Raw genomic sequence first — 21685 nt, forward strand, 5'->3', positions numbered from 1 at the left:
ATGTCGCTTGTAAATATCTTCTCCCATTCTGTCAGTTGTCTTTTGATTTTGTTAACTGTTTCCTTTGCTGTGCAAAAGCTTTTGATCTTGATGAACTCCTAATAGTTCATTTTTGCCCTTGCTTCCCTTGCCTTTCGCGATGTTCCGAGGAAGATGTCGTTGCGACTGAGGTCAAAGAGGTTGCTGCTGTGTTCTCCTCAAGGATTTTGATGGATTCCTTTTGCACATTGAGGTCCTTCATCCATTTTGAGTCTATTTTCGTGTGTGGTGTAAGGAAATGGCCCAATTTCATTTTTATGCATGTGGTTGTCCAATTTTCCCAACACCATTTATTGAAGAGGCTGTCTTTTTTCCATTGGGCATTCTTTCCTGCTTTGTCGAAGATTAGTTGACCATAGAGTTGAGGGTCTATTTCTGGGCTCTGTATTCTGTTCCATTGATCTATGTGTCTATTTTTGTGCCAGCACCATTCTGTCTTGATGATGACAGCTTTGTAATAGAGCTTGAAGTCCGGAATTGTGATGCCACCAACTTTGGCTTTCTTTTTCAATATCCCTTTGGCTATTCGAGGTCTTTTCTGGTTGCATATAAATTTTAGAATTATTTGTTCCATTTCTTTGAAAAAGATGGATGGTACTTTGATAGGAATTGCATTAAATGTGTAGATCGCTTTAGGTAGCATAGAAATTTTCACGATATTTATTTTTCCACTCCAGGAGCATGGAACATTTTTCCATTTCTTTGTTTCTTCCTCAATTTCTTTCATGAGTACTTTATAGTTTTCTGAGTATAGATTCTGTGCCTCTTTGTTTAGGTTTATTCCAAGGTATCTTATGGTTTTGGGTGCAATTGTAAATGGGATTGACTCCTTAATTTTTTCTTTCTTCTGTCTTGTTGTTGGTGTAGAGAAATGCAACTGATCTCTGTGCATTGATTTTCTATCCTGACACTTGACTGAATTCCTGTACAAGTTCTAACAGTTTTGGAGTGGAGTCTTTTGGTTTTCCCACATAGAGTATCAGATCATCTGCGAAGAGTGATAATTTGACTTCTTCTTTGCCAACTTGGATGCCTTTAATTTCCTTTTGTTGTCTGATTGCTGAGGCTAGGATCTCCAGTACTATGTTGAATAGCAGTGGTGATAATGGACATCCCTGCCATGTTCTGACCTTAGCGGAAAAGCTTTCAGTTTTTCTCCATTGAGAATGATATTTGCGGTGGGTTTTTCATAGATGGATTCGATGATATTGAGGTATGTGCCCTCTATCCCTACACTTTGAAGAGTTTTGATCAGGAAGGGATGCTGTACTTTGTCAAATGCTTTTTCAGCATCTATTGAGAGTATCATATGGTTCTTGTTCTTTCTTTAATTGATGTGTTGTATCACATTGACTGATTTGCAGATGTTGAACCAACCTTGCAGCCCTGGAATAAATCCCACTTGGTCGTGGTGAACAATCCTTTTAATGTACTGTTGAATCCTATTGGCAGTCTTTTGGTGAGAATTTTTGCATCTGTGTTCATCAAGGATATTGGTCTATAGCTCTCTTTTTTGATGGGATCCTTATCTGGCTTTGGGATCAAGGTGATGCTGGCCTCATAAAATGAGTTTGGAAGTTTTCCTTCCATTTCTATTTTTTGGAACAGTTTCAGGAGAATAGGAATTAGTTCTTCCTTAAATGTTTGTTAGAATTCCCCCGGGAAGCCGTCTGGTCCTGGGCTTTTGTTTGTTTGGAGATTTTTAATGACTGTTTCAATCTCCTTACTGGTTATGTGTCTACTCAGGCTTTCTATTTCTTCCTGGTTCAGTTGTGGTAGTTTATATGTTTCTAGGAATGCATCCATTTCTTCCAGATTGTCAAATTTGTTGGCGGACAGTTGATCATAGTATGTTCCTATAATCGTTTGTATTTCTTTGGTGTTGGTTGTGATCTCTCCTCTTTCATTCATGATTTTATTTATTTGGGTCCTTCTCTTTTCTTTTTGATATATCAGGCCAGGGGTTTATCAATTTTATTAATTCTTTCAAAGAACCAGCTCCTAGTTTCATTGATTTGTTTTATTTTTTTCTTGGTTTCTATTTAATTGTTTTCTGCTCTGATCTTTATGATTTCTCTTCTCCTGCTGGGCTTAGGGTTTCTTTCTTGTTCTTTCTCCAGCTCCTTTAGGTGTAGGGTTAGGTTGTATACCTGAGACCTTTCTTGTTTCTTGAGAAAGGCTTGTACCACGATGTATTTTCCTCTCAGGACTGCCTTTGTTGTGTCCCACAGATTTTGAACCGTTGTATTTTCATTATCATTTGTTTCCATGATTTTTTTCAATTCTTCTTTAATTTCCCGGTTGACCCATTCATTCTTTAGAAGGATACTGTTTAGTCTCCATGTATTTGGGTTCTTTCCAAACTTCCTTTTGTGGTTGAGTTCTAGCTTTAGAGCATTGTGGTCTGAAAATATGCAGGGAATGATCCCAATCTTTGGATACCATTTGAGTCTTGATTTAAGACCAAGGATGTGATCTATTCTGGAGAATGTTCCAGGTGCACTAGAGAAGAATGTGTATTCTGTTGCTTTGGGATGAAATGTTCTGAATATATCTGTGATGTCCATCTGGTCCATTGTGTCATTAAGGCCTTTATTTCCTTGCTGATCTTTTGCTTGGATGATCTGTCCATTTCAGTGAGGGTAGTGTTAAAGTGCCCTACTATTATTGTATTATTGTTGATGTGTTTCTTTGATTTTGTTATTAATTGGTTTATATAGTTGGCTGCTCCCACGTTTGGGGTATAGATATTTAAAATTGTTAGATCTTGTTGAGCTGACACTTTGAGTATGATATAGTGTCCATCCTCATCTCTTATTATAGTCTTTGGCTTAAAATCTAATTGATCTGATATAAGGATTGCCACTCCTGCTTTCTTCTGATGTCCATTAGCATGGCAAATTCTTTTCCAAGCCCTCACTTTAAATATGGAGGTGTCTTCGGGCTTAAAATGAGTTTCTTGGAGGCAGCATTAGATGATTTTTTTGTTTGTTTGTTTGTTTGTTTTATCCATTCTGACACCCTGTGTCTTTTGACAGGGACATTTAGCCCATTAACATTCAGGGTAACTATTGAGAGATATGAATTTATTGCCATTGTATTGCCTGTAAGGTAACTCTTACTGTATATGGTCTCTGTTCCTTTTTGATCTACCACTTGTAGGCTCTCTCTTTGCTTAGAGGACCCCTTTCAATATTTCCTGTAGAGTTGGTTTGGTGTTTGCAAATTCTTTCAGTTTTTGTTTGTCCTGGAAGCTTTTAATCTCTCCTTCTATTTTCAGTGATAGCCTAGCTGGATATAGTATTCTTGGCTGCATGTTTTTCTCGTTTAGTCTCTGAAAATATCATGCTAGCTCTTTCTGGCCTGCCAGGTCTCTGTGGATAAGTCAGCTGCCAATCTAATATTTTTACCATTGTATGTTACAAACTTCTTTTCCCAGGCTGCTTTCAGGATTTTTTCTTTGTCATTGAGACTTGTAAATTTTACTATTAGGTGACGGGGTGTGGGCCTATTCTTATTGATTTTGAGGGGCGTTCTCTGAACCTCCTGAATTTTGATGCTCGTTCCCTTTGCCATATTGGGGAAATTCTCCCCAATAATTCTCTCTAGTATACCTTCTGCTTCCCTCTCTCTTTCTTCTTCTTCTGGAATCCCAATTATTCTAATGTTTTTTCGTCTTATGGTGTCACTTATCTCTCGAATTCTCCCCTGAAGATCCAGTAGCTGTTTGTCCCTCTTTTGCTCAGCTTCTTTATTCTCTGTCATTTGGTCTTCTATATCACTAATTCTTTCTTCTGCCTCATTTATCCTAGCAGTGAGAGCCTCTATTTTTGATTGCACCTCATTAATAGCTTTTTTGATTTCAACTTGGTTAGATTTTAGTTCTTTTATTTCTCCAGAAAGGGCTTTTATATCTCCCGAGAGGGTTTCTCTAATATCTTCCATGCCTTTTTCGAGCCCGGCTAGAACCTTGAGAATTGTCATTCTGAACTCTAGATCTGACATATTACCAATGTCTGTATTGATTATGTCCCTAGCCTTTGGTACTGCCTCTTGTTCTTTTTTTTGTGGTTAATTTTTCCGTCTTGTCATTTTGTCCAGATAAGAGTATATGAAGGAGCAAGTAAAATACTAAAAGGGTGGCAACAACCCCAGGAAAATATGTTTAACCAAATCAGAAGAGATCCCAAATAGTGAGGGGGGAGAAAGGGGATAAAAAGAGGTTCAAAAAGGAAGAAAGGAAAAAAAAAAAAGAAAAAGAAAATAAAAGAACGAATTAAAAAAAAGAAAACAAATAAAGAAAAATATAAAAAAGAAAACATATATATATTAGATAAAATAGTTAAGAAACGTTAAAAAAGAAAAGAGTAAAAGTTTAAAAAAAAATTACCAGAATGTGAGAAAAAATAAAATGAAAAAGAAAAAAATTCAATTAACTTCAAAAAAAAAAAAAAAATAACAGGGAGGAAGCCATGAGTTCCGTGCTTTGCCTTCTCCTCCTCTGGAATTCTGCTGCTCTCCTTGGTATTGAAACTGCACTCCTTGGTAGGTGAACTTTGTCTTGGCTGGATTTCTTGTTGATCTTCTGGGGGAGGGGTCTGGTGTAGTGATTCTCAAGTGTCTTTGCCCCAGGTGGAATTGCACCGCCCTTACCAGGGGCCAGGCTGAGTAATCCAATCGGGTTTGCTTTCAGGAGCTTTTGTTCCCTGAGCGCTTTCCTCAGAGTTCCATTTGAGGGGAATACAAATGGCGGCCTCCTGGTCTCTGGCCCGGAGGAGCCGAAAGCCCGGGGCCCCACTCCTTAGTGCGCCCTCAGAACAGCGCTCAGTTACTCCCGTCTGCCTGACCTCCGGCTGCGCTCTGAGCTCACCGAGTCTGTGGCTGGTTCAAGGCAACACCGAGCTGTGAGCTTACTGTCGGCTCTGTCTCTGTAGCCGGTTTTCCCGTTCCAATACCCGCAAGCTCTGCAACACTCAGACACCCCTGATACTTCTGTGACCCTGCAGGACCTGAGACCACGCTGACCCCGCGTGGGCTTTGCCCCTGGAGCAACGTCCCTCAGTGGAACAGACTTTTAAGAGACCCTCTACTATTAATGTATTCATATCAATTTGACTTTTTATCTTGATGAACAGTTGGCTTATGTAGTTGGCTGCTCTGGTATTGTGGGCTGAAATATTTATGATTGTTAGATCTTCTTGGTGGATAGACCCTTTAAGAATGATGTAGTGGGGCGCCTGGGTGGCTCAGTGGGTTAAGCCGCTGCCTTCGGCTCAGGTCATGATCTCAGGGTCCTGGGATCGAGGCCGCATCGGGCTCTCTGCTCAGCAGGGAGCCTGCTTCCCTCTCTCTCTCTCTGCCTGCCTCTCCATCTACTTGTGATTTCTCTCTGTCAAATAAATAAATAAAATCTTTAAAAAAAAAAAAAAAAAGAATGATGTAGTGTCCTTCTTTATCTCTGACCATAGTTTTTAGTTTGAAATCTAATTTATCTGATATGAGAATGTCTACCACAGCTTTCTTTGGGGCCCATTGGCATGAAAGATGCTTCTCCATCCCTTCACTTTCAGTCTGGATGGATCTTTAGGTTCCAAATGGGTCTCTGGAAGACAGCATATGGAAGGATCAATACATACACTCCTTAATGCCTATCACCCAGTTACCTCATCCCACACCCCTTTCTCCTCCAGAAACATTCAGTTTGTTTCCTAGAGTTAAGAGTCTCTAAAGGCTTTCCTCCATTTTTATTTTATTTCATTTTTCCTTCCTTTCCCCTATGTTCTTCTGTTTTGTTTCTTAAATTTTGAATATGAGTAAAACTGTGAGGTATTTTTCTTTTTCTAATGGACTTAGTTCACTTAGCATAATGCCCTCTAGTTACACCCATGTCATTGCAAATGGCAAAATTTCATAATTTTAATACCGAGTAATATTCCATTGTGTGCAGGATGACACACCCAGGTTTACTCTGGTTCATAAAATGTCAGCATTCTTCTGTTGATTCAGGCTTCAGAGTAAGCAACATTGTCACTTGGAACTCATAAAAATAGTCAATGATGTTCTGAGTTCTTGTGTCAGAGATTTATGGGAACTGTGACAAACTCTGATTGGAAAATCAAAGTGCTGCCTTCTAAGAATTTAAAAGACAGCAAATTTTATGCAAATTCTCCTTTAAGAAAGAGCTCCCACATTGGTCCCTGATGAAGACTGGACACTACTATGGAAACCAATGGGCTAATATCTTGAAAAATACCTAACCCAGTCACCACACTGTTGGGGTATGGAGTATTGTGTCATCCAAAGGAAATAGTATATATGATGTCTGGCTGGAATGAATCTTAAGATCAGAAGTACATTTATGGGAAAAGGGATCCTAATTTCAAGGTAACTGTTCCTGTCACATCCTGTATTACTTTCAGCCTATATTTATGATCATGTCAGACATTCCCAATCACATTTTCTGAAGAAAAAAATAAAGTGAACCAGGATTGCAAATGGTGCTACATGTAACATGAATACCAGCTGGAGATGGACTACTACCACAGCATTCTTCAATTCAAGATTGCTCCCCAACAACACTGGAACGGAAAATGTTCTATTTTTTTCATATTTAATTAACTAATTAATTAATTTAGAGGGAGAGAGAACAGAGTGAGGCAGAGAGAATCACAAGATGTTCCATGCCCAGTGCAGATACCAAGGTGGGGCTCCATATCACAACCCTGAGATCATGATCAGAACCTAAATCAAGCATCCAATGCTCAACCAACTGAGCCACCCTGGTGCCCCAGGGAAATGTTTTTAATGGGTATAATTTCAAGCTTCATACTTGTTGTTCTATTGTCAGGAATATGATCTAGGACACTTATTTACACTGACTTAGAGCCTGTGAGCTAATGGTTTAGCTGGATAACCATGAACTTGGAAGCAATAAAATTAAAGGGTTACAGATAAGGTAATCTGTTTGTAGATGGTCCTCTTAAATAGTAATATAACTTGATAATATTGATTTCCTAAATGAATGCTCATTAATTCACATCAGATGAAGAGGAGATTCTCAGTGACTTGGTGAAGGCAATGATTTATTGCCAGACTCTTCTCCACTCCCTCCATTGATCATTGAGTGAATTCTCATCAATAATATAGCCATGGTAGAAGAGATAGAACTAAACAACATGGATATTCAACCACTCACCAGGAAACTGCCAATGTTAAGTGCACAACTTTCTGTTGATAGTCACCAAGAAGATGTGGAAACAACCTAAATGTTCATTGATGAGAGAATGGATAAAGAAAATGTGATATATTCATGCAATGCAACAGTATTCAGCCTTACAGAGGAAGGACATTGCCACATATGACAACATGGATGAACCTCGAAGACCTTACACTAAGTGAAAAAGCCAGTTACAGAACAAATAGCATCTGATACCACTTATAAAAGGCACTAAAATAATAGTGTCCTAGTTCAGAGTATAGAATGTAGATGTCAGGGGCTGAGCAAGGGTTGAGGGAAATGGGGAGTTGTTATTCAATAGGTTTCAATGTACTTAAGTTATGCAAGATGAACAAGTTCTAGAGATCCATTGTTTAACACTCTGTTTATAGTTATCAATACCATACTGCACTCTTAAATATTGTTAAGAGGTTAGGTCTCATGTTAAATATTCTTACTGCAATTGAAAAAATGTTCCTGATAAGTACATCCTAACCTGGGGCTACCAGTCAGTCATCATGTTTCAGGTTCAGAAATACATTGATTTTTTTCTTTCCAGGAGAAGTACCTATTTATTCAGGCTCTGCTGTAGGCACTGTATTGCCCTTGCCTAGATGGAGTCTGTTAGTACCACCCTGTTGGGACTCAACAGATGTCATATTCATTACAATGCTATATTGCACTAATGCTTTGGTGCAAGGCACTCTGTAAGTAGAGAAGCAAGGCGATGAACTCAACCCAAGAGAGTCAGTAGAGTTATCATGCACCTTGTCAGACAGAATCAGGTGAATTTGTGGAATGGTGGAGTCACTTATTGAGGACTCAGTTTTTGGACCAGCTGGCTGTCTGCCCTTTACCAAATTAGATTATTGTCTCTAGGATATGTTCTGTGCTCTGCATTGGCAACCAATACATGAAGGTATTTCCTTGATAATCAGATTATTGATCCAAGTACAATGGGTCAAAGTGTGAATGTCATTCACCACTGTAAAAGCTAGTAACTCACTCTGTTTTGTTTTGTTTTGTTTTGTTTTTTTCCTTGCTACCCCTATGGACATTGGACATTGCTGAATTAATATACTTACTAGTCAACAGAGGGATAATTTTCCTGGGAAACACAGCTGTTACTCCTTCTTGCTGGATATTTATTTCAATGAACAAACAGGTAAACAAAATGCTTTGTATTCTTGATGCTGCCTCAGCCCTTCCACTTAACCTAGTGGCTTTTAAATCTTATATCAATAGATCATGCATTCTTTCCTAGAAAGAAAAGAGCACTTTTGCATGTTATGAAACAGGAATCAGATCCTGTTGCACAACTTCTGAGGACTGAGATAATGTCTATAGCTGGCACCATTGAGTCTACACATAATCAAGAAATGTTAGAATCTACAGCATTCCTTTTACTGATTATCTGCTTTAAACCCCTGTAGAAATGCCTGGGTCATGCAGATACTCTCGGATTTGGCCTTTTGACAAGAGTCTTCCTCCTCCCTAGGTGGCTGTTCTCCTGAATAAAGCTCATATACTTTTCCAGTCAATACTCATCTTGTGAGTATTGGCCTTTCATGTAATGGAAAGATGTCGGACTTTCTGTAACATTCTTTTGGGTAACTGATAGTGACTAGCCAAAGATATTAATAGAAAGGAGAAGGGGAGGTGTATAGCTGTAACCCAGGGCATTTTCCAGGACGGTTCCTAATACCATCATGTCTGATGGCAAATAGTAATGAACAAGTATAGCAATTCACCATGGCAAGATCACAAGAACTTCCATTACTTTGAACTTAATGAAGATTTATGTCACTCCACCAGGAAGATAGGTTTGGTTACTGAGGTTATTGTTGAGATCAAGATAAGCATGGAAAGAAAATAGCACCTATTCCCTTGGACCAATTGCAAATGTAAGGACTTTATGAGTTACCATAGTTTTCTTCCATTTTACCGATTCTTCTTTTCTTACTATATATTCCATATTATGTACTTATGGCAATTAACTTAATACTTCATTTTCATATGCAAATTATGAATTTTTGACTGATACAGAACAATTTAAAAAGTTATTTGACGTGCATGCAGTGACTATTGAGAAATGATTTTTAAAAAGATTTTATTTATTTATTTGAGAGAGGGCGGCACAGGAGAAGAGGGACAAGCAGACTGCCTACTGAGTGTGGAGCCCCACACAGAGCTCAATCCACCACCCTGAGATCATGGCCTGAGTGGAAATCAAGAGTCAGATGATCAACTGACTGAGCCACTCAGGTGCAGCTGGAGAAATTATTTACTTAATGTAGGACCCCTGAAAAAAACAATCGTCAAGCAAGTAAAGTTATAAAGTAAAACTAACTCTAGATCCAGTTAAATACTATTTAACCTTTACTTAAGGAATTGGAGGACATTTGTTGGGCTTTGCTCCACTCCATTGTCATGGAATTGCGTTTATTATCAATTATCATTGACAAATTATAGCTAAAGAATAAATGTGGACAGTTTGGGGTGAAAATGAATGAACTTTATTCCCCACAAGATATGTTTCATAATGTAATGTTTCCCTTCATATCTACTTCTGTTTGCCTATCTGAAACTTTGTTGTAATGATAAATTGAAATGCCTGTTTTTTGGTGAAGAAGAAATTAAGATGGAAGGATCTTTTGGTCCCTCCACAAGAGGTAACACAACAAGAAAAGAAAGAAAGAAAAAAAAAAAAAAACTTCTTGTACGTATTTTGATTCCTGTTAGATTTAGGCTCTTTTTTCCCCTTTCTTTTTCTTTCTTCTCTCTCTCTCTCTTTTAAATATAGAGTCTCTGTGTTCCTCATGGAGTTTGGCTCTAGAGTCTGGGTACCTTAATAACTTAACTTAGCCTTCCTTCTCTCCCAGGAGGACTGTCTCCCAGAAGGTAAGAGAAACCTCAGTGCTGTAGTTATTTGAAAAAGTTACATCATTGTAGTAAAATCAAAGCCAGTGGAGATAACTGCTGCTGCTATTCTGGTGGTTGATCAGAGGTTCCAGATGACTCAGGACCTCTACTTACATATCCAAGACAATCTACTTTACTTCTTTAAAAGTATTCAGTATCCAAGAGTGCAGGGCAGAGAGTATCCTGCGGATTGACTCATCAGGTTCACTTTGTGTTAACTATAGAATATAATTCCTGGAACTGTTCCAGTATTAGCAAAGCATCATTTGGAAAATTCACCTTGTATCTCTCCCACAAAGGACTATAGCATTTTTCAAGATGTCAACTACTAAAAGAAAGGACAGTTACTTAAACAGAGAAATGAAGACTATTAGTCCAATTTCTCTACGGGAAGAACTAAAACTGGAATGATAAACATGCATTTGGAAAATTGGGGGTGGGGGGAATTCATTTTATCTTGGCATAGTGATGTTATAGGACTTATGGCTTGGTCATTAACTTTTTGTTTACCCTTTCTAGGATTAAAACAGTAACAAGAAGATAGCATTCTAATTCTGCTGCTTTATTTTCAGAATCTGACAAATTACCAAACAATATATAAATCTGAAAACGTGAGCTTTGACAAATATATCACAGAATGACCACATGTTTATTGGCTACTCTGGGGAAAACTCTCCCTTTTCAGGTCTTCAGGCAAACACTTATTACAATGAGTTTGAGAGGACTAAATCTGGAAAATTAAAATGATCAGTGTCCTTGCCCCTAGGCAAGATTAAAGGCAAATAAATAAAATACAATTATCTTTCAAAAATATTCATGACTACTCCAGGCTCCCTTTTTGTGGCTAAATATCTTATGTCTCATTAGATGCTAAGTATGATCTATTTAACATTGTTCTTTTATAATCCTGATGCCAACAGGCTGAGTCTGAGGATCAAGTCTGAGTTTTGTGTGTGTGTGTGTGTGGGGGGTATTCCACGAGACCAGCCAGGAGGGTTCATGGCTTCACAGAGGATTGAAGTCAAACATGAGCCAATAGGATGTGAAAGCAGAGTTTATTGGATATGTATTTTGTCATATATATATATATATATATATATATAGAGAGAGAGAGAGAGAGAGAGAGAGAGATGGAAGGAGCATCTGGGAGATTCAAAAGGGAAAAGATCCTAAGTCTCAACTTGGTTCTGGGTATGAGGTTTTTACTGAGGGTGGTGGTCTGATGTATGTGTTCTCTCACACACACAGCCAGGAGCTGGTTAGAACAAAGATGAGGGCCCTCGTGTTATTCCTTTGAATCAGGGGTCTTGGTGTGGAGATGCCTAGCTCAATGGTCTGGAATATGCATATGAAAGCTTCATAAGGTCATTCTCACCAGGTCTTTCCTGAGACGTTATTTATTCTTGAGAATCATTAATTCCTTGTCCCTTACACAAAGGATGCAGGTTATTTTCATGATAAGACATGTGTAAAGTCAAGTGTGGGGTGCAGGTCCTAAAAATAATGGAGGCAGGAAAGAGCAGAAAAAAAAAACAAAAAACAGCTTTTTCTTTCATGGGGTCCCTTTCCTTTCCTTGTCTCATTACAATTATTTGCAGATCTAAGTTTTGATGGAACTGGTGAATAATTTAAATATGACAATAAGACACCATGCCGTTTTTCTGTCAGTCGTCTTCCCTGACAAAATATACTTCTTTCAGATTTCTTTATTCTTTTGAAACTTTAACAAGTGTCTGATTCCTTCCCTCAACTTATAATGGTTTACTTCTAAAATCCCATTTTTAGTTATTAATTTTCAACCTAATTAGCATTAATTAGGTTGGTCTGCATTGTGGAATTAGTGCAGAAAGATATGATACAATTAACAATAGTTATTATTTGTCAAGTGTTTATTCTGTCGTAAAAGAGGCTGTTACTTACATGCATTACCTAAGTATATACCCTCATGAAAACTTTGCCAGTTATGTTGTTTCCATCCCTCCTTTATATGTGGACAGTGGTATAGTAACTTGCCAGACTGGGGATGTATGGAATTTTCCCTTTTTTGGTGACTGTGCCTACTTGTATGTAGCCCATTGGTTAGTTAGGCCTTATGCCTTAATGATCCTGTTTAGGTCAGCTCAGTGGTCACTGTGGATCTTTTAGACTTGCTCAAGTTTCCATTGCTCAAGCCTGTTGCCTAAAAGCATCCTCTACACATAAGTCACTTGTCCAAGCTCCCATTTAGAAAATGCGAGTACTTCTTCCATTTAGAAAATGCTGCTTGCACAGAAACTTACCTCTATTTAAACCTGAACCCATGCTAAACCACTGTTGTATTACAGTCTTAGAATTTTCTCTGATTCTGCATGTTCACTGATCATTCAACATATGTCTACATAACAAATATCTACTGATTAATTCCCATTTGCAGACACAAAAGTTTATGTTGATGTTGAAGATATGTGGAGAAGTTGCTCTTTTGATCTCAAGGAAGGAATTATTAGTATTTAATAGGAATATAAGTACGGTGATAGTAGCCACTATCCTTGAGAGCATGTGGAATGCAGAGCAGTTTTAACCCAGGTTGAAGAACTGGGGAATTGACTGTGAAGATAGGAAATTTTAACTGGACTCTATAAAGAGAAGTCATACCACAGCAGAAGGAACTGGAAAGGCTTGTTATCAAGGATGGTCTCGCAGTGATTAAGAAAGACTGGAGTCTGGTTTCTTAGGTTTTATATCCCCATTCTGACCCTAGTAGGAGGCTTTCAACAGATTCCACTTCTGTATGGTTCAGTTTTCTCACCTGGAAACTAGGGAATATGCTACTATTCACCTCATCTTACTCTGAAAGCATTTAGAAAAGTGTCTGCATGTAAACAATTGTCACATATTTCTTCACAATTATGCTACTACTGTTATCTGAGCAGAAGCACACATAATGGAGCCCTGAGGGGAGAGAAAGTGTGACCATACTGTCAACACACACAGTTCAAGATTTTAGCTGAGCTGTCTAGTAAATGAGGTATGATGGTGGTGAAAATCATACCCCAGGTAAATAAGCAAGCATCATTAGTCCCTCATATGTATCTTTGTTCAGTATCTTTCTCTAAAGTAATTCTTCCATCTAGACTCACTGTCAGCCTCTTAAGAACACTGTAAGCTGCAGGCTAAGGAAATGGAGGGAACATTTTTTTTTTTTTTTTCCGGTTTGTATTTTCTTTCTTTTTTTAAAAATTTCTTTTCAGTGTAACAGTATTTATTGTTTTTGCACCACACCCAGAGCTCCATGCAATCTGTGCCCTCTCTCATACCCACCACCTGGTTCCCCCAACCCCCTACCCGCCACGCCTTCAAAATCCTCAGATTGTTTTTCAGAGTCCATAGTCTCTCATGGTTCACCTCCCCTTCCAATTTCCCCCAACTCCCTTCTCCTCTCCAACTCCCCTTGACCTCCATGCTATTTGTTATGCTCCACAAATAAGAGAAACCATATGATAATTGACTCTCTGCTTGACTTATTTCATTCAGCATAATTTCTTCCAGCAACATGGATGGGACTGGAGGAGGGAACTTGTTTTTATAGAAGGGCTTTGGAGGCCCATCTGGGAGAGAAATCCTAGCATGAGAGTCCTGATAATTTTTGTGTTTGTGGGTGGAGAACTTTGATCTCAGTGAGTAAATGACATATCAGAATTCTAAGTTTCCATTACCCACGAAAAGCAATTGTACCTCTTTGGTTGTTCTTTTATTCTTTTCTTTTCTTTCTTTCTTTCTTTCCTTCTTTTTTTTTTTTTTAAAGATTTTTATTTATTTATTTATTTATTAGAGAGAGGGAGGGAGGTGAGGAAGGAGCAGACTCACAGCTGTGCAGGAAGCCCAGCTCAGGGACTGGATCTCACAAACCTGAGATCATGAGCAGAGCCAAAAGCAAGAGTCATCTGCTTAACTGACTGAGCCACCCAGGTGCCATCTCCCCCTCCCCAACTCATTTATTTATTTATTTATTTATTTAAAATTTTTAATTATTTTTAGATTTTTTTAATTAACCTATAGTGTGCTATTAGCCCTAGGCTGGTGCCACCTCTTAAGCTGCTTTTAAATTTAGTGACTTTCTTTAAATCTGCTGGTATATAATATAAACTAAAACTTCAAAGTTAAGGTTTCCTAAAGTAGGCTATGGAATCCCTCACCTAATATCTGCAAACCCAGACACCAGAATTACTTCCTAAATGTCATTTATTAAATTATTTGTGCTCTCTTGCAAGCACTGTTTCATGACACTGAATTTATCACATAAATTATGAGGCAGAAACAGACTAGAGGGGACATTTGCAAATGTGAAAGGCATTTGAGAGGGCATGCATTGCATTAAACTCAGAAGAAAAAAGATCTAATTTCACTGCTTGTGGGAATACAGCCATAAAACTAATCTTTGAGTCATCATCAGTTGCAGTAGGCTTAAATTTAAGTCACAATAATTTATAAGGTTAATGAATAATGACAACAAGATAATTGTATAAATCCTAACAGTGAAAGAGATTATTTGGAGCTAGGATCAAAGCCCAGAATTCATTTGTTTATTTTACTTTATGTCTCTCAGCAGGTTTCTGCCATGAGTGACAAGGGGACCAGCAATCACACAGAAGAGACTGACTTCATTCTTGTAGGCTTCAGGGTCCGCCCAGAACTCCTCATTCTTCTCTTCCTGCTCTTTCTGCTTGTGTATGCCATGATCCTTCTAGGGAATGTGGGGATGATGACCGTTATTATGACTGATCCCCGGCTGAACACACCAATGTATTTCTTCCTAGGCAAACTCTCCTTCATTGATCTCTTCTATTCTTCTGTTATTGCACCCAAGGCTATGATCAGCTTCTGGTCTGAGAGCAAGTCCATCTCCTTTGCCGGCTGTCTGATCCAGTTCTTTCTCTTTGCCATCTTCATGGTGGCTGAGGGATTTCTCCTGGCAGTCATGGTTTATGACTGCTTCATTGCCATCTGCAACCCACTCCTCTACTCTGTCCAGATGTCAACTCGCCTCTGCATTCAGTTGGTGGCTGGTTTCTACTTTTGTGGCTGCAGCAGTTCAGTTCTTCAGATGCCCATGACAGTTACTTTGCCCTTTTGTGCTTCTCGGGCCATTGAACCACTTTTTCTGTGATATTCGCCCTCTTCAAAGGATATCTTGTTCTGACCTCTTCATCTATAGGATGATTTCTTTCTCCTTATCCAGCATCATTACCTTGCCTACCATAATTATCATTATCGTGTCCTATGTATATATTGTGTCCACGGTGCTAAGGATACGCTCCTCTGAGGGACGTAAGAAAGCCTTCTCCACTTGCAGCTCTCACCTAGGAGTTGTGAGTGTACTGTACGGTACTGTCTTTTTTACATACCTGACTCCTGACAGATTTCCTGAGCTGAATAAAGTGACCTCCTTATGTTATACCCTAGTCACTCCCACGTTGAATCCTTTGATTTACTCCCTCAGGAACAAAGATGTTAAAGGGGCTCTAAATAAACTTTTGGAGATGAAAAATACTATTCTTTGATTACACTTTCTTGCCCATCAAAGACGTTGTGGCTATTTCTTTCATATTCCTTATGACCATTAAGAAAGTTATTCTCCTGAACATCATAGAAATGTTAACAGGCTCTTTCAAGGTGTCAAATGTCCCACATATTACTCTTCTTGCATCAGAGACCTTGTTAACTCAAAATGTCCTTTATATTGGAGGTGTCCTTGACATTAAGGAAACATTTTTCAGACTGACCTTGCCACCGATCTAAAATAACATTTTATTTCATTGAATTGACTTCTATGTTTTTATGGCTTGCTGCTAAACACGATTTTTATATTTTATTATAGTGTATAAACAGTACATGTTAAACAGTTGTTGAATTTTCACCTTGAATCAAGTATTTCATATGTCATATATTGAGAAAGTAAAAAGAGACAAAGAATAAGCAATCTTTGTAAGATACATTAAACTGAAAAATTGTTCATTGATACAGAGTGCTCTGAGGCTCTCTAGCTACTGGTTCCCAACTAATAAGAAGAGCCAAGTGGGAAAAAGAGAAGTGCTAACATTTTGGAGCAATCACTCCCTCAATTTGTTTCTTTGTAACTTTTTTTTCTGTGTTAATTATTCTAAGGAACACGTTTTGAAAAGTATAGCAGGAACATAGTCATGAAATAGCATGTGATCCAAAATGTACTCTTCCATGCTTTTGAATATTTATTCTTTGATTAACTTTATTGATTACCTCTGTAATATATTCTTTTCTTGGAATAAGCTTGGGTATGAGATTATTCTTTAGGGGGCTTACAATTTAATGTGAGAGTCACATCCTTGCACAGGCAATTATAATCCAGATATGAGTATGCCAACAATACACAGAGGTGGTAAAGTAGGTAAAGCTGGTGGTTGGTAACGAGGGAAAGTCTTCAGGGTTGCATGGAAGATATATTTAAATAGAACAAGATTGGAGTCAGGGAAACTGCTGAATCAGTTCATATTATTGATGAACCTTTGAAGCACGCCAATGCAAATTTTAAAAGGCTGATTTGAAAAATTTCTCATCAAATACACAGAACTGATTAACTGATTAGTATTAGGAGAGTGTGCCAAAGCAGGTGTGTCACATTTTTGAACTTATATGATGTGGCTGGTGATGGCAAAATGTAAAGGACCTCTCAGCAAACTAGGAATAGAGGGGAATTTCCTAAAATGGAAAAAGAGCACTTTAAAAAACCTACAGTGTAGACTATGTTTAATGGTGTAAACTTGAAGATTTCCTGTTATGATAGGAGCAAGGCAAGGATGTCTCCTCTCACCTCACCTTTATAACACCTTTATAACCCTTTGATAGTCTTTGGTGATGCAAAAGACAAAAAGAGGAAATAAAAGTGTTATAGGCTGAATTACATCTTCCCAAACGTATATTTTGAAGCCCTAACCCCCCCTTACCAAATATGTGAGTATATTTAGTGATATGCTTTCAAATAGGTAGTTAAAGTAAGCCTTAACAGTAAGGCTGTTATTGTAGATTCTGATTCAATCTGACTGGTGTCTGTAAGAGGAAAATAAGAGTCACAGAGAGACTCTAGGGTGCAGGTGCACTGAGGGACAATGATGTAAAAAAAGAGCAAGAGGCAGACAGCTGCAAGCCAAGGAGAGACACCTCAGAGGAACCCAAATCTGCTGGCATTTGTCCTTGGACTTTCAGTATCCATAACTGTGAGAAAATAAATTTGTTGTTTAAGCCACCCAGTCTACAGTATTTTTGTTTTGGGAGCCTTGGCAAACAATTCCAAAAATGTATACAGAATGGGAAAAAGAAAAAATAAAGAAAACTTTTCTTTTCACATGATATCTATGCAGAAAATCTGAAAGAATTGACAAAAAAATGTCCTGAAACTCAGAGATTATGGGATGGTTGATGGATACACAGTTAATATACAATAGTTAATTGCTTTCCATATAGAATCAATAAGCAAGTGGAATTTCAGTGAAAGGTACAATACCATTTTTTATTATCCTCACTCTGTATATTATTATATACATAAGTATTATGTACTTAAAATACTTATGGGGCACCTGGGTAGCTCAGTGGGCTAAGCATTTGCCTTTCATTCGGGTCATGATCCCAGAGTCCTGGGATAGAGCCCCTAAATCAGGCTTCCTGCTCAACAGGTAGTCTGTTTCTCTCTCTCTGTTTCCTTCTATGTGTTCTCTCTATTTCTCTCTCTCACTCTCTCAAATAAATAAAAATCTTCAAAAGAAAGTAGACTATTAATTTTGAATGATAAAATAAGTCAATGTAGGCTCATTAATTGTAATAAATATACCAAGCTTGTGAGGGATGTTGATAACAGGCTGTGGAAGGAGATGGAGGAATCTTAAATGCACACTACTATGTGAAAAAAGCCAATCTGAAAAGGATACATACTGCTTGATCATCACCAATATTTTCAGTTATTGCATTTTTTTTTTCAAAGATTTAACTTAATTATTTGAGAGCAAGAGAGAGTACAGAGACAGAGGGAGAAGCAGACTCCCTGCTGAGCAAGGAGTCAGACATGGGGCTCCATCCCAGGAGAGAGAGACACGAGGCTCTATCCCAGGAGCCGAAGACAGCAGTCTAAACGACTCAGCCACCCTAGCACACTAGTTGTTCAATTTTAAACTCCAGAATAAGTTTTGAAATAATTTCTCTATTTTTGTTGTTGTTTGCCTCTTTGTCTTTTGTTTTCGTTTTTGCTATTTTATTGGATTCTGTTTGCTCCCACAATGTTCATAGTAGCAATGTCCATAATAACCAAACCATGGAAGGAGCCCTGATGTGCATGGAAGAATGAATGGATAAAGAAGACATGGTGTATATATACAATGTAATACTACTCAGCCATCAAAAAAAATGAAATCTTGCCACTTGCAATGATGTGGATGGAGTTAGAGGGTGCTACACTTAGCCAAATGAGTCAATCAGAGAAAGATAATGATCCTAAGATCTCACTGATATGTGGAATTGAAAAAAACAAAACAGAAGACCACAGGGAAAGGTGGGAAAAAAATAAAACAAGATGAAACTAGAAAGGGAGATAAACCATAAAAGATTCTTAATCATAGGAAACAAACTGAGAGATGCTTCAGGGGATGGAGTAACTGGGTGATGGACATTAAGGAGGGCATATGATGTATGAGCACTGGGTATTATATAAGACCGATGAATCACTGACCTCTAGCTCTGAAACCAATAATATGTTATATGTAAATTAATTGAACTTGAAATAATTTTTTTTTTCCTAAGGAAAGGATACTGTTTGCTCTGAGAAAACTTTCATGTTACTTCTCAGAGGTACAATCTCAGGATTCTATGTACTCTTTGGTGGCAGAGGTTTTATCGGGCTAGCTTTGGTTGTGTCTTCCCCTGATCGTTTTATTGGATCTGTCTCTATAGGTTTCCTACCCAGGAGGAAGGTTCCAATAATTCTTCTTTTGTTCTATTGTTTTGAAAACATTGTGGCACATATATTTCTCCATTGTCTGATCCACTGGATTTGGTCCCTCTGCACAGATAATCCTTAAGGCCAGTCTTTGAGGTTTTCTCCAATTCTAGGGGGGCTTCTTTGCTGTCTCCTTCCCTCCTTCTCCCTGGTCATCTTTCTAGTTGGTCTACAGTTAGCTTTTTGCTCTCATGGAGCAAGCAACCTCTCTTAATTGCTTATCAACAAATGTTTATTATGTTTTAGAGTCCCTTAAGCTTATGCTTAAACCTTCCCACATTTAATTCCAAATGAAGTCAGTTCACTTGAGAAGAGTTCCGGGGCCCTCTGTTACTATGGCCTGCCTATCATTCCAGGTAAAACCTGTGTTCAAGTGTCCTGGAACTGAAGCAGGAGCAGTGGCCTAGTTCTTTCAGGATGACACCCTGACATTATGTGCAGGTTTCTGGGCAAGGTCTTTAGCCTATGGTCTTCTAAGCTTATCTCTCTCTCTGTCTCTCTCTCCCTCCCTCTCTCTCTCTCTCTCTCTTTTTTTGACAGCAACAATTGCTTACATATTTATTTATTTATTTATTATTCTGTTATGTTAGTCACCATAAAATACATCATTGGTTTTTGATGCAGTGTTCCAAGTTTCATTGTTTATGTAGAACACCCAGTGCTCCATGCAATACGTGCCCTCCTTAATACCTACCACCAGGCTGACCCATCCCCACACCCTCTCCCCTCTAAATCCCTCAGTTTGTTTCTCAGAATCCACAGACTCTCATGGTTCATTTTCTCCTCCAATTTCTCCCAATTCACTTTTCCTTTCCTTCTAATGTCCTTCATCTTATTCCTTATGTTCCACAAGTAAGTGAAACCATATGATAGCTGACTTTCTCTGCTTAACTTATTTCACTCAGCATATTCTCCTCCAGTCCCATCCATGTGGATGCAAAAGTTGGGTATCCATCGTTTCTGATGGCTGAGTAATCTGTCTTGGCAAAAAATCTCTATCCTTTGAATGGCGCAAGTGAAATTGGGACCCACTTATTCTTGACCTACCATGCCTGGGGTAGAGTTTCCACCCTGTGAATGGGCCCTGGGTAAAGGAAAAGATCTCCAGACATTGTAGCCACTCTTGCCTTGAATAGGGCTTCTGCAACTTGGAGCTGGAGGAAATAAGATATGTTTTAAGCCTGCCACTCTCAAGGTGATACGGTAGTCCATGACTGGGGTCTAGTGGAAGAGGAGTCCCCTACGTTCTTGTTTGCACTTCCCTATGTGCTTCTTATCATGCTGGGCTGCGAGAGGAGAAAGAATGAGTAGGCCTTAATTCAAAAACATACATGTGAATGTTTCTATTTGTTTTATTCAAAATATTTAAAAGTGGAAACACCTCAGTTACTCATCAATTTAAGAACACATAAGCAAAATTTGGCCATATGTATACAATGGGAAATAGAATACTACTGAGCAATAAAAAGAATGAGTTACTTAAACAGATGAGAATATAAATACATTTCAAATTCATTTTACTCAGTTCAAGAAGTTGCAAGAAGCGTACATACAGTATGCAGGTTATATGGAGATATGCAAAACATATGAGATCACTGGTGATGTGGAAATGGAGCTGGACAGAGCATGGACTAACAAGGGACATGATAAATCATTTAGAGGTGATGGAAATGTTCTGTATCTTGTGGTGATGATTTCATTAGTGTACAAACCGTTCAAACTCATGGTATTGTATACTCTGAATAAACAGTTCATTTCACACAATTATCCTTCAATGAAATATTTGAGAAAAAATAATGGGCAGAGATTTTTTTTTTTTTCTGGACTGAAGATTTAGTTTGGACCTAAAACACAGGAATATACTAAAGGCAATAGAAGATATTTATATAAAAAACTCAGAGAAAAAGTAGGTTAAACTTTTTAATGTAAATGTTGTTAATGTAGCAGCAGTTAAGTGAGGATCTACCAGCACCAATATTATCATTTTAATGAAGAAAACTTTACTTGTGGGTACCTGGGTGGCTCAGATGTCTAAGCATCTGCCTTAGGCACAGGTAATGATCTCAGGGTCCTGGGATCAAGCCCTGAGTTGAGCTCCCTGCTCAGTGGGGTGTCTGCTTGTCTCTCTCTCTCTGCTTCAACCTCTCTTTCTCTCTCTCTCTTAAATAAGCGGAATCTTATAAAAGAGAAAACTTTACCAGTTATTGACACTATGTTCAGCTACAATGATATATTCAATGGGAGGTCATTAAATGAGTTTGACATTCCCCACATGCATAATGTTTTAGATAAGGGTGTTACTTAAGTACTAACCAATGTTTTTAAAAAACCTAGTAATTACCAAATCAAAATATTAGCTATATAATATTAAAATAACTTTTTCCATGACTTGCCTACAAATTTGATTATTAGCAGCCTTCTAATGTATATCTCATATTTTGAGAATTACATATATATATATACACATTTATGTGTATGTATGCATTTATGCATATATTTTTATTAATCTA

The 21685-nt window shown here is 38.1% G+C and overlaps 1 pseudogene; it reads left to right on the forward strand.

The window, feature by feature from the left end:
• The first annotated feature begins 14717 nt into the window (after positions 1 to 14717).
• Positions 14718 to 15717, forward strand: LOC132020736 (olfactory receptor 9K2-like; annotated as a pseudogene).
• The last annotated feature ends 5968 nt before the right edge of the window (positions 15718 to 21685 follow it).

The sequence above is a fragment of the Mustela nigripes genome, chromosome 6, assembly GCF_022355385.1.
Source record: "Mustela nigripes isolate SB6536 chromosome 6, MUSNIG.SB6536, whole genome shotgun sequence".
Taxonomy (NCBI): Eukaryota; Metazoa; Chordata; class Mammalia; order Carnivora; family Mustelidae; genus Mustela; species Mustela nigripes.